Source organism: Panthera onca, chromosome B2 (genome assembly GCF_046562875.1).
Source record: "Panthera onca isolate mPanOnc1 chromosome B2, mPanOnc1 haplotype 2, whole genome shotgun sequence".
NCBI lineage: Eukaryota > Metazoa > Chordata > Mammalia > Carnivora > Felidae > Panthera > Panthera onca.
This window is the reverse complement of record NC_138343.1, coordinates 65495270-65509160: the sequence shown is the minus strand read 5'-3', so window position 1 is coordinate 65509160 and position 13891 is coordinate 65495270. Positions and strand designations below refer to the sequence as shown.

Genomic DNA, 13891 nt, shown 5'->3' with positions numbered 1-13891 from the left:
TGGGCGATTAAAATATATTACGTAGTCAAAAAACTAACCAAATATTTTTTTCATAAAGTAAAGGAAAGAATATGTATACATAACATTGAGACCTTTACAAATCTGGAGACCTGTGTGATTACGTCCTAGAAGATATCATATTAAAGAAGTATAAAAAATGCCAAAAATAAATTGAAAAAAGGAGTGTTTTCTTTCCTTGTCTCAAAGATCTTGATGCTTCTGAATACATTCAACAAGGCAAAAGTTGATACAACATCCTTTCCTACTTAGCTAATTCCCAGGGAGCAGAATCAGTACCTAATCAAGAGATATTCCCTTCCTCCAGGGTAGGGAGACCTGGCAACATTTGTCCAGTGGGATTTCAGAATTACTATGGACCAGTGATGACAATGTGCCTCTCACTGTCACTTTTTTTGAATGGACTGTTCATTGTGGCTATCCTGTCCCCATTTCATAATTATGTGTTGGGAGAATGTTTCTTATGGGGCAGGATTAGACAATTTGTCTTTGAAATTCACAAGCCTTCAGATGAGGAGAAGCTGCATCTAGAACTGATATAAATCATAAAATCCTGGACTTTGAACCTGACTCCATAAATTAATGATAATTCTGGGATGTTTGGGGAAAGGAGATTATTAGAATGAAGGTATTTTGTGTGTGGAAGGCATGTAATTGTGATCTAGAATGTAAAGCATGGCGAACTGCATCATTATTACCAATTCCCAACTTTTCCCCATAGCTATGCCATATGCCACGCGATTGTGCAGAACCTCCCACTAGAATCAAAGCATATTTTCTTTCCTCTTTGGTGTTAGGCTTGGCAATGTGATTTGCTTTGACAAGCAGAATGTTAGTGGAAGTACATAAGTACGGGGTTAAAATGTTCTTGGCTTGTTGGGCTTTGGCACATTTATGCTGCCTTTTACCATAAGAAGACAATGCCTCACATAGCTTCTGATCCAAGGAAGATGGAAGAAAGATACAATTGACCTAAATCAAACATGCAACTGAAAGCCAAGCCTAGTTAAGGGCAGTTTATAACAGCAAAATTTGAACCGGCCCCAACCGATGTGTGAGAAAGAAATAAATGCTTCCTGAATGCTCCTGGGGATTAGATAATCTATTATCCAGTATTATTGTGGTAACAGCTAATATCTAATTAATACCAATCTAGGAGTATGAAGAATTACTGAGGGAATAAAAGTTGCTAGAAATTGATTCCAACTTATTTCAAGGGCAACTGTTAGGAAGTCATTGCTATTTGGTACATGTCTACAAAAGTCCAAAAAGATCCAGAAAAATTGTGAAATCAAGTGGCTGCTTCACAGAAAATAATAGGGAGTCTCTGAGAGGGAGGTGGCACTGAGTACCTAAATGCATTGAATTTACATGTAAAAATATTTTTATTTAATATTAAGAATAATGTTTGGGTAGTATACAATGAAAATCTTTTCTTTTCTTTTCTTTTTTTTAACATTTATTTATTTTTGAGACAGAGAGAGACAGAGCATGAACGGGGGAGGGTCAGAGAGAGAGGGAGACACAGAATCCGAAACAGGCTCCAGGCTCTGAGCTGTCAGCACAGAGCCCGATGCGGGGCTTGAACTCACAGACCGCGAGATCATGACCTGAGCTGAAGTCGGACGCTTAACCGACTGAGCCACCCAGGCGCCTCTATACAATGAAAATCTTAAACAAAAACTGGAAATCATTACCTCAGAGATGGGCTTAATGTTTTCCCATAAATCTTGATCAAAATAAAAAGTAGAAATCTCCAGCCCATGAGCTAAAACTGACTCTATGTGAGATGTTACTGCTCAGAACAGTTAATGGCTCATCCCTGCTGCCCCTTGGCAGGTAATACTAAGATCCTGCTGTGTTCCAATCAGCATATGATCTATCACAGTTAAACAATGATAGTTAAAACAGCTCCATTTCAAGAAAGCTTTTCCATGTGTAAGGACTGAATTGTTATAGTAGCTAGCCAGCTGATTAATATTTTGAAAAGAAATTACTTTTCCTGCATGCCATGAGTAAGTATGATCTGAACAGCTTACCTTTAATCAACATGCCACAGAACTTAAGGCCTTAATTCTGCCTTTAGTCTCCCTTCCTCTATCTTAGGTAGGGCTGCTATTACAAATTATCATAAACTGGGTGGCTTACATGTCAGATACTTATTTCTCGCAGTTTTGGAGGCTGCAGGTCTAAGATCAAGGTGCTAGGACATCCAGAGGGGCTGTTTCCTTGTTCATAGACAGCCATTTTCTCATTGTATCCTCATATGATGGACAGCAAAGAGCCAGAGTGAACTCTTATGTCTCTTCTTATAAGTGCACTGATTCCATTCAAGAGTGCTCCACCTACATAACTTGATGACCTCCCAAAAGCCCCACCTCCTAATATCACCACACTGGGGGTAAGGATTTCAACATATGTATTTTGGGAAAACACAGTCTATAACATTCTCTTAATTTTATTCCTTGCTGGTTTTTCTTTCCTTTAACCACAAGATAGAACTGAAAAGAGTATATTACATATATATATATTTGTATTTATTTTATATATTTTATATTTAATAATATATATTATAATATTAATATATATTTGCATTGAATAACATTTCATAATCTATTTTTCATTGCTTTCTAATCACCCTACCAGCTTCCCTTATTTGCAACTCCTACACTGACCAATCACCTTTGACAAGAATTTTAAAAAGTGCCCTGTTTAATTTTAAGAATGAAATTTATGAAAAGAAGAAGTCATTTGTTGTGAGAAACTGACAATATTAAAAAACAAGTTTTATCCACAGTTTGTAAATGCTTTTTCTCTAATGAATTTAAGGGATAATGTTATTAAGTAAAAAACTTCTTCTTTACCAAAGTTAATATTTTTTTAGATTATGTGAGATGAGAACTTTTATATACAATGGATCCCTTTACAAATTACTTTGGAAATAGGGCATTTTTGGAAACTGTACTTAGAAAGAGATGACAATGACATATTCGTTTTTCTTACATAATAAACTGTCTGATAAATTATATCTGAGTATATAAATTATTTTCACTGTAAAATTTAAATATTATAGTCTAAAATGGGATTCTTCCTAAGAATAAAAATAACCAGGTTATACTATATTTGGTAATTAAAAATGATTCTTATAGAAATTATTTTTTCCTACTACACTTATTAAAGTCAAGCCCACTTGACTTTAGTCAAAAGTATATACTACTTTTACTACTTAAATTAATCAGTGACATCCCCACTACCCCCATCCAGCAATCAATATGATCAATTCATTTTTTGGGAAACATAGGAAAAATGATTGCTACTTGAACTTCATTAAATATATTGAATTTATACATTTTTGGAATATATATTTAAATATTAAGAGTTGATTATAATTCAGTGTTATTTTGTCACCAACTAGGTTACAATATAATTCATATTGCATTAAAAAGACTATTTGAGAAGATACCGTGGTTCCCCTACTAGCTAATTTTTTGTTCTTTTTTCTTTCTTTCTTTCTTTCTTTCTTTCTTTCTTTCTTTCTTTCTGCTATGATTTAGATTCTATTACATGAATTTTAAAAACAAACTGTGTTTAGGGGAAAAGCAGGGAAAATTTTTTAAGTAAAAATTCATCCTTATTTTAATACTTAAGACATCAATTTCAACATTCTTTAAGACTGTATGTAAGCCAATTTGACAATAAATAACATTTTAAAATTTTAAATAAATTAAAAAAATAAAAAAACCCAAAAAATTGAAAAAATAACATTCTTTAAGATAAGTTGTTAACTTCATAATGGTGAACTAATACATTAGGATTATATTGAGTTGTTTAAATTTGTTAAATGTAACCATGTTATAAGGTAAAACATAACTCGTATTTCTGCTCTGAAATCTATGGTAAATTAAACAATATATTTTCTATTTGGCTTCAAATACCTCTTTTTAATGAGAGAGACCCATAAAGAGAGGGCACAGATGGACATTTTGCACAAGCATGAACTGTTGCTTATTCGTGGGTAAAATCACTCTCACCAAGTCTGTAAAGTAGTATGGTTTTCATTCGGCACCGCCTCTTAATTCTCCGCCATGGCACTCCGTGCACTGTGGTCAAAGAGAACACGGGGCTATAAATCTCTCAACAGGGCAAACACTTTCTATTTTGTCAGATGAAGTCTCCATTTCTCATTTTAAATTCACTTACTGTGTGTGTGTGTGTGTGTGTCTAAGTCTAGAGTTAGTGTCTCCTTAAGGCAAAATGAATGATTTTCCAAGGCACTGGGTCACTAAGAAAGGTTTCCAGGGAGCGCCTGTAACTACTGTGACTGCCATTTTATATTCTAGGAAGAATACACAAAAAAGAGACTATCCCACAGGATGAGGGATATTCCCAATTGTCTTTTAAATTTGATCCCTTAAATTACAAAATTAAGTCTTTGAATAAAAGTGGCCAAAGGAATAAGAGGAGGTAATCTTTCCTTGCTTTAAAAATAATAAATGACAAAGGGTGAATTCTGAGTCATCTATTTAGTACATTTCAGTACACTTTTTTTTATAGGAATTAGTTTCATTTTCCTTTCTTGCTTTTAATGAATGGCAAAAGCATTTACTACCAAATTTTCCTAGCATTCTTGTATCATATTTCCTTAGTGATATGAAGCTATTTTATAAGGCTTAAATAAAAGCGAGTAATTCCAAGTCTCTCTAAAATAATTAGAGGACAACCAGGGAGAAAATATCTATATGAAATATATCAACATGTATAGATAAAAGACGCAAATAAGCCTGAGTTTCTAAATAAGAAATCATGTCAAAAGAAACCCAATTACTTAAAAATTTTATAACATTAGCAGACAAAGGAAGTGCAGAAGATGTAATAGATCTTAATTTTAGCATAGTCGCTCATGAACTCTCATTTGAAAAATGAATTCAAATTAGCTGGGATAAGGAGAGCTCCCATCTGTACTAAAATAGCATGAAAGGTTGTAAAGGGAAGGTAATGATGAATGGCAATGTACTGAATCACGGTTTTTTTTTTTTTTCTTGCAAAAATGGTTCCAAAATCTAATGTATTCAAAGTATTTAAAATACCAAACTATTCATACAATCACCTGAGATGAAAGAGAGGAAGGAAAGAAGAAAGGGAGAGAGGGAGAGAGTGAGGTAAGGAGGGAGGGAGGAAAGAAAGTAGCCAAGTTTTGTGTTTCTTGCACACTTTTGTCATTTGAGTATTGCACCAACAGCAAGCCCTAAAAGCTTGTGGGACTCATAGTCTGTAACACATTTGATAGCCAAGCACCATGTATTAGACATATACCCAATTTTCTTCCTCCCATTTATCTTATTATTGCCATATATAAAGTACCAGGAATATCAAGATTAATAACAGAATAAAGACAAGTAAAAAGAAAATTGAATAACTGATTCCCATTAACAATGGTTAACATGTATTCAACTCTCACCATCTTCTAGGTGCTAAGATTTAAATTGATCATTTGACTTAATCCCAAAATCAATTTTAAGAGGTAAATACCATTATTATTCCCATTTTACAGAAGAAGACACTCAACTTCTTTTTTTTTTGAAGAAACTCACTTTCTTTCAAGACAGCCAGTAAATTGTGAAGCCAGAACTAAAACAAAGTCTTCCAAAATCATGCTCCTTTCATTATTTCACTTTGCTATTATTGTTACTGTTGTTTTATTATCATGCTTATTTCCATAGAGTTAACAGATACAGAAACAAACCACAAGCACATTAAAATTTAAACAGTGTGGTTGAATAGCCCTTCAAGATGATAATCAGAGATATACTGAACGATACTTCATATTATCACCAACACATTTAAAAGTCATTACTCTGATTTAGCTACCATGCCAATTCACTTTTATGTGAAGCATCTCTAGACTTCATGGTCCTATGAGGTTGACAGAAATAGACACTGAGACTTAGAGGGCTTAAGAAACTTCTCTAAGGTAGTTGTGGTAGAATCAGGATTTACATCTAGGAGTTCTGATTTGAGAGATTTTGTGCTTACCCATTCCTGGATGCAGGCTTTCATTATCGGGTGCACAATAAATTGCACAGGTCCTGATTGCCTTAGAACGTCAGAGAAGGGAAAATCACTCCTGGCTGGGAGGATCAAGGAAGGTTTTTATGCAAATAGGAGAAAGGATCTTTGAAAAAGTGGTCAAATAACAGACAGAAGGAGAACACCAACAACAAAAAAGAACATGCCAGGTGGCAAGTGAGCACAGCTCAGAGATGAGAAAGCATAAGACTATGTTCAGGGAGAGGGCAAGGACCACCAAGAGAGGAGCCAAAGACTAGAAAAGATGAGTACTTGGAGAAAACAAAGGTATTCGTTTTCTATTGCTGCTGCAAGAAATTACCACAAGTAGATTGGATTAAAATAGCACATATCTAGTATCTTATGGTTCTAAGATTGTAAGTCCAAAATCACTCTCACTGGGCTGAAGTCAAGGTGTCAGCAAGGCTGGTTCCTTCTGGAGGCTGTGAGGGGAGAATTTGTTTAATTTTCTTTCTCAGCTACTAGCAGTTGCATACCTTCCTTGGCTCAGTACCCCTCCCTGTCATCACTTTAATCTCCTGCTTCTATCTTCACATATTAACTGATACTCCTGCCTCTCTTATAAAGACCATTGTGATTACATGGGCTCACCTCAATAGCCAGGATAATGTCCACTGCACAATCCTTAATTTAAGTACATCTGCAAAGTCCCTTTGCCATATTCTAAGGTACTCTACTTCTAGATTCTAGATATTAGGACGTGGACATCTTTTGGAAGACGTTTTTCAGCCTATCACAAGACTAAATAGGCAAGTTCACACAACCTGATGGCCCTCCTTGCCAAACTGGAGAGTACCAAGAACTACTAAAGATTATTTAAACAAGGAAATTAAAAGTAATATTTTAGGTTGACTAATCTGACATTTAGGATGATTCATCTATAGCTGTGGTTCTCAATAGTTAAGAGTGTATAAAAATCATACTTAGCTTGTCATAAAACAGATTCCTGGACCCCTTCATCATTAGAGATTCTCATTCATTGGGTCTGTTGTGGAGTCCAGGAATCTTCCTTTTTTCAAATGACCACCCAAGTGATTCTTATGCAGGTGTTCTAAGATCGTGCTTTGAGAAATGCTGGTCTATGACACTTAAAAATCCTTTGTAAGTATACACTCATTTCTTTGCCACTCCATGCAGAGAATCAGATCTGGATTAAAGAAAAACAAACCATGAAAATCAAATGCATACTTAAACCTATTTACAAACTTGTTTGTAGGACTTACCAAAAATCTAAAGTAACCTTAATACAAGAAAAAGTCACTATTTTAAATATAAAGGGAGAAAATCTCCTTGCTTTATATAAAAGAGAAGAAGGCATATGATAATTGTGCATCTCTCTTATTGGACACATTACTGTAGGCCGGGCATTGTTCTCAGCACTATTTAACTCAATTCATTTAACTCTCACTCCATGGTTATTATTATAACCATTTTATGGATGAGAAAATTGAAGTTTAGGGGAATTAAACAGATTGTCCAATATTACAGCCAGAAAATGACAGACCTGGTATTTGGTCACTGTCTTTCTGGCTTCTAAATTTATACACTTCTTACTTTGTGGCTTTCTCCTCTGCAGGATGCTAACCCAAAGGATAGTAACTACTGTACTCATAAATTTAAATATGAGTTGTATAATCATTTAATAGATATACTTGATTCTCTCTAGGAAGGAGAAGAAATAAGAGTGGAGAGAGAGAGAGAGAGAGAGAGAGAGAGGCAATGAACTAAGAAGCAGAGGCTGGGGTTTTATCCTGGCTCTCGGAGCACTATCTCTGGGATCTTGAACATAGCCCTTCATCTTCATGGTCTACATTTTCCTGACCTGAAAATAAAAGGACCAGACAAAATAATCTCTAAGACCCTCACTGTTTCAAACTTCCAGAGTTTCATGATTATAGCACTTATGAGTCACATCAAACATCACATATCACTCCACACTGATTTGATCATGGTTTCCTTGAAAAGGGACTTGCACGTATTAGCAGAAACCTCTTTTGCTGAAAAGTGGCTAAATAAGAAAGAAATTGAAGAAAATTGCATGCTCAAAACTTGCCTAGAATCTGTGGGAACAAAGGGAAAAGAAAATATCCTTTACCACTTATTCCAAGAATACAGCAACATGAATAATATGATATAGTTGAGAGTAAAGGAGGAAGCAAAAAAAAAAAAAAAACTTCTTGGAACAGACAACAATTAATTTGATAGATTCAAAAACTTAAGTGAATGCAGAGGAGTCCTGCCCTAGGAGTCTTGTCATCTCTCATTTTAGGTAAAATATGAAAAAGCATCCATTCCATGACAGATTAAAAGCAGCAAACCTACCAGAAGGTTAAGTGAGCTGTGCACTCACTTTTATAGAAGTAAAAAGCAATGGAGAAAATAGTAAGATTATAAAAAGCTGACACAATGACTCAAAAGCACAGGTTTTGAAGCTCCTTGGTATGGGGCAAAGGACACTCCAGAGACCAAATGGTGGAATGATAGTGAGTGCTGCCTTGGATGCCAGACAAATACACGGATTTGGATCAAATCTCTAACACTGACTCAACATTTACTGAGTCACCACCAGGCTTTACTTATACATCAGGCATAGGAAGGATGGGAATTAAGAGAGAGAGGAGATTCTTGCTACATCCTTCAGTAGTCTGGGACAAGGGTGAAAGATCCTGGTCGTATGTCATAAAGCCAGCAGGGCCCAAGATGAGGGTGTCAGTCCTTAAGGAAGTGCCTTGGGAGAGGCCTGGAAAACTGCTGCCGACACTAGAAGGTTCTGGAGATGATGCTGACCGAGTAACACTGTGCTGCCCAAACCCTGAGGAATTGTTCAAGGAAGGAAGGGAGTAACCAGAGAGACAAGAGACGAACCTAGAAGAGCTACCCACAAAGGGCCCACTGGGCCACCACCACCAAGAAAAGATGCCACCTTCATAGGAAGGACATCAAAGCTTCATAGGAAGGCATCAAAGGATGCCACAAAGTTATAACTTTAAAAATGTGTATGACTTTGGAGTCACATGGACCTGGTTTTGAATCCTGACTAGGCTTGGTCGTTCAGTACCCAGATTTTTCACTAGTAAAATATCTGCCTCATCTCATTGGTGTAAGAATTGAATGAAATATTGATGGCACATAGCTGGACTTCAGTTAGTTAAATTTTTTTTAATTCTCTTTGTTTTTCATTATGTAAGAAGTTTGGGGTGTACTCAGAAGAACATATGAGAGAAGAGGCTTCCTAGTGGGGTTATTTCGGGAAGTAGCAGGTAGAATGGAACAGCAAGGAATGCCTAATGTCTTGGAGAGATCTCTGCTTCTGTCTTCCATCTCAGTGTCCTTCATCTTTGGGGAAGGGAGACTATAGTAGTCTTTCAAAATACTTCTCCAGGGGAAGAATAATACTTTTCCATCTGAAACCTAGCATAGTATAGGGGTCTAAAATTCTGAGTGGAGTTCAGATACCTGCTGGTACAGGGCAGGATTCCAATTTATCCACCTAGGTTGCATGTTTTAAGGGAGTACAATTATGTTTTGTTCATCTTTGTATGCCCTACAGATCCAAACAAATAGTAGATGTTTAACAGTTTTTTAACGAATGAATGAATGAATGAATGAATATCCTTTCCTCTGATCCCAGTAGTATCTCTTTTTCACTGATTCCATTTTACAACCATGTTTGAACCATTTCTTAGAAGCTATTTTTAGAAAACAAAGCCAGAATATTTTTGCATTTCAAATTTCTTTAATGTATATTTATTTTTGAGAGAGAGACGACAGAGAGCGTGAGCGGGGGAGGGGCAGAGAGAGAGAGGGAAACACAGAATCCAAAGCAGGCTCCAGGCTCCCAGCTGACAGCACAGAGACCAACGCAGGGCTCAAACTCATGAGCTGCGAGATCCGAGCCAAAGTTGGACACTTAACCGACTGAGCCACCCAGGCGCCCTGATTGTTTTTATATTTCAATACAAAAAGAGCAACTGATGAAATACTAGTAATTACAAAAGCAGGCTTAAAATGGGACTTATGTTGGGGAGTAGGGAGAAACTCATTTTTTTGTCCTTCCTTCTCTGGGCACCCCCCAAGTATGTGAAAGGATTTCAAATAAGACCGTAAAAAGGAGCAGAAGGGAACAATCTCAAGACCTGGCTTAGCTCCCAAATCTTCAAGTGAAAAGCAAGATAAAGATAAGGCAGCTGCTGCTGAATGCCACCAACTGCTGATGGAAAAGTGGCAAGCAGAGTAGGCAGACCAGCAAAGGATGAGGCCCACGTTTGTGACATAACTATTCAAACTCTCTTAGAGATCAGTTCAGAGGAACTCTTTTATAAGATCCCAGTTATCAAAAGAAATTTAGAAAAAAAAAAAGTAAATGCTTGCTGCCAGGGCAACCTCAGTTTTTCAGGAAAGCTACTCAAGGGAAATTTTTAGCAATAGAAAGCAAGGAAGAAGAAAGGGTTCTTTATAGCTCTTAACCAAAACCAATTTGTAAAAACATACGGGTACTCCATGCATGAGGCACTGTGTATGTTTTGGGGTGGCTGTAGGGATTGGAAGGGGTACACATATAAAATACAGTCTTTGCCCTCTAGAGATTTACAGCTAAGGATTGGCAGTGTGATGTTTGGCAGAAAGAGAGTCATGCGAGGTCATGCTAGGGAAGACTCCAAGGCCAGATTCTAGCTACTGTTGTTACTACTGTAGTGCAACAGCTGAGTGAATATCTACTCAACAAATGGCCTTTAATTGAAATAATTTTTCAAAAACCTTCTTAGTACTAGAAGCATTTTTCATGTTTTTAGAGAAATTCATTCATGAATGCATAAACAGAAGTATTCACCCAGTTTTTATTTCTGTGGTTGAAATACACATTAAAATATCTAGAGGCAGCCTCATGGAGATGGATTTTAAGTAGAGACTTACTTAGGTGATGCTCTGTCCATTACTCTTTAAATATGTGGCTAATACTAAGATTAAAAGCCCAAAGCCTGTAGCCTTTATTAGATAATGTACCAAAAATAAGTGTTCCTATACTAACACTTCACATGTATTATTTTCTAAAAGCATATGTCATCCAAGAATGACCTCTCAGTGAAGACATTGTTTGGCAACTCCTGAGAAATCCAAAGTGGTCAACCATTCCTCTTAAGCAAACCATTTTTTAAAAAAAATTTTTTTTAATGTTTATTTATTTTTGAGACAGAGAGAGACAGAGCATGAATGGGGAGGGTCAGAGAGAGGGAGACACAGAATCTGAAACAGGCTCCAGGCTCCGAGCTGTCAGCACAGAGCCAGACGCGGGGCTCGAACTCACGGACCGCGAGATTGTGACCTGAGCCGAAGTTGGACGCTTAACCGACTGAGCCACCCAGGCGCCCCAAGCAAACCATTTTAACATTGGTGAAAGAACATTAGGTGTTAGGCATCCGGATTGTCTACATTTGCTCAAACTGGGTAGAAAGCACTCTCTTTTGTGATACAGTTTACGAAGCTCACCAAATTATGCCAGTGAGACTCCACTGCTTTGGGATCATTACTCACATTTTGTCAATGTCAAAAACAATGCTCACGAATACATTACAATATCTTCAAGAATCATCATTTGCCCCCACTAAAATGCAAATTATGTGGGAGCTCTATTTTGTTTATAGCTATTTTCCCAGTCCCTAGAACACTCTTTGGCTTATAGTAGGTGTTTAATAAACATTGTGTAGATAAAATGCATAAATGAATTTAAATTGCCACTTTGAGGTAGCACTGGGGAAGAGTGGCTAAAGAAGAAGAGGTTTATATGTTTTATGAATAAGCATCCCTGCAATCTCTTCTTTAAAGATTGCTTTTGTTAAAATATAATTTTATCTCGTTTCACCAAAGTTGAACATGTCTCTCAAATAACATTTTTAGAAAACCTAAAAATGACAAATTGTGTGTGTCTGACATCTGACATCCATTCAAGAGACAGTAATTGAACACCTACTATATACTGAGTAATATGACAGCCACAAAACAGTGAACCAAACATAAGTGGTCTTGTTTATGCCATAAAAACGTGAATATAAATTTAATCTTGTGGCTATAGACCCAGCCTTTACAAAATGTGGTGCCCAGAATTAATTCGCACAAAGTAAAGCTTCTGTTGAGATGAACAATTAAAGACCATGGAGAAGCCTCTAAAGCAGGTTTTCACCCACTGCGTTTGGTATTGCACAAAAGCTAAATGAATATTCAACTAAGCAAAAAACCTTAAAACAAAAAGAGAAACATTTAAAATGCCTCTTTGATGCTAAGAATAGTTTTTCACACTATTATGGTAGTTCATTCATAAGTAAATAAATGAATAAAAACATATGACTACATGCACATACCATATCTTATACATCCAAATAATTGATTTCCTTTATAAAATAGTTACTTTATAAGGTTATACATTCATTTATTCTCATGAATAGCCTTTTAAGTATTTCAAAATTACTTTTTAAATTTCCTTCGGAACTGTGTCCCATTCTTTTAAATTTACTCAAAGAATGAATTTTATTGTGGGAGGCTATAAAAGGATATTTGGAGTCCCTTATGATAAACAGTATAAATAATTAAGGTGGGCAATGGCATTTGGGTTAAGAACAAGATGCAACTGTAACATACTGGAAATTTTTTTAATGTGGTTCATAATTTGGTTATAAAGGCAAAACCAAAAGAAGAGCTCTAAAATAATTTTGAACAATAGCAATATCACTTGAATAAATAGAAAACTTATTATGGTAACTATTAAGATCAACTCACATTGTCTTACTGAAATGTATTTTTGAATCTCAATATCTTATCCCTTAAAGATGCATTTAAGACTTTATTATTTTTTTCCTAAAGAAATCAGACATAGGACATTGCTGCAAATCTTTCAAATGACATACTTTGAAGTGAAATATAATTTTAATAACAGAACTAAAATAATCCATGAGCCAATAAAATGTATTCAAATTTTAAATACAATGGGATCTATGTCCCCAAGAAGGTCTATAGGAAAAGAAGAATTGACCTGTGTTTGATCTGATCTAGTTCTTTAAATTCAACTTAGATTTCCCCCCGCCACCACCAATTCTTTATATTACTGCTTTTAATTTTTAGGTAGACATATGTGGTTTGTTATCTATTTGTTTGTGTAAGACCCCAGATACTAATCCTTCTTAATGCTTTTTTTTTTAAGTAGTCTCCACAGAGCCTAACATAGGGCTTGAATTCATGACCCTGAGATCAAGACCTGAGCTAAGACCAAGAGTCAGACACTTAACCAAATGAGCCACCCAGGTGCCTCAAGGCTTCTTGATGTTTTCATATCATTTAAGAGTTCTTTGGAGTAGAGGTTTCATTTATTAGATGACTTTCATAAAATTATCATCATAAGTTCTTATAAATATGCTATTGTACTTTCTTTAAATATGTGTGCATATTTTATAAAAATATTTGCATTAAATAAAACATCAGGAAGGATATGGAAAGTTTAAGACAGCAAAAGATTTAAATTTGAACACTACTGTGTGAGAATATTAAAATGAGCTTATCAGCTATCTTTTAATCTGTTATTAATCATATGACATACTTTCCATGTGAAAATTATCTATTAAGCAATTATCTACTTCTCAAAATTAAAATAAAACATAAAATCCACTGCATTATTTTTTCTATGATACACATAATGTTTCTGGGCATGGACTCTCATATTACAAGTCAAATGTTCTCTCACTGTATCTCATCCTTAACAAACTGTACAAGAGTTCTTATTGACTTGAAATAGGTACTT

General features: G+C 35.6%; 1 protein-coding gene across 3 annotated transcripts in view; it reads right to left on the bottom strand.

The window, feature by feature from the left end:
- KCNQ5 (potassium voltage-gated channel subfamily Q member 5) overlaps positions 1 to 13891 on the bottom strand; it is a 514433-nt gene that overhangs the window by 412405 nt on the left and 88137 nt on the right. The gene's annotated exons all lie outside the window — the stretch shown is intronic.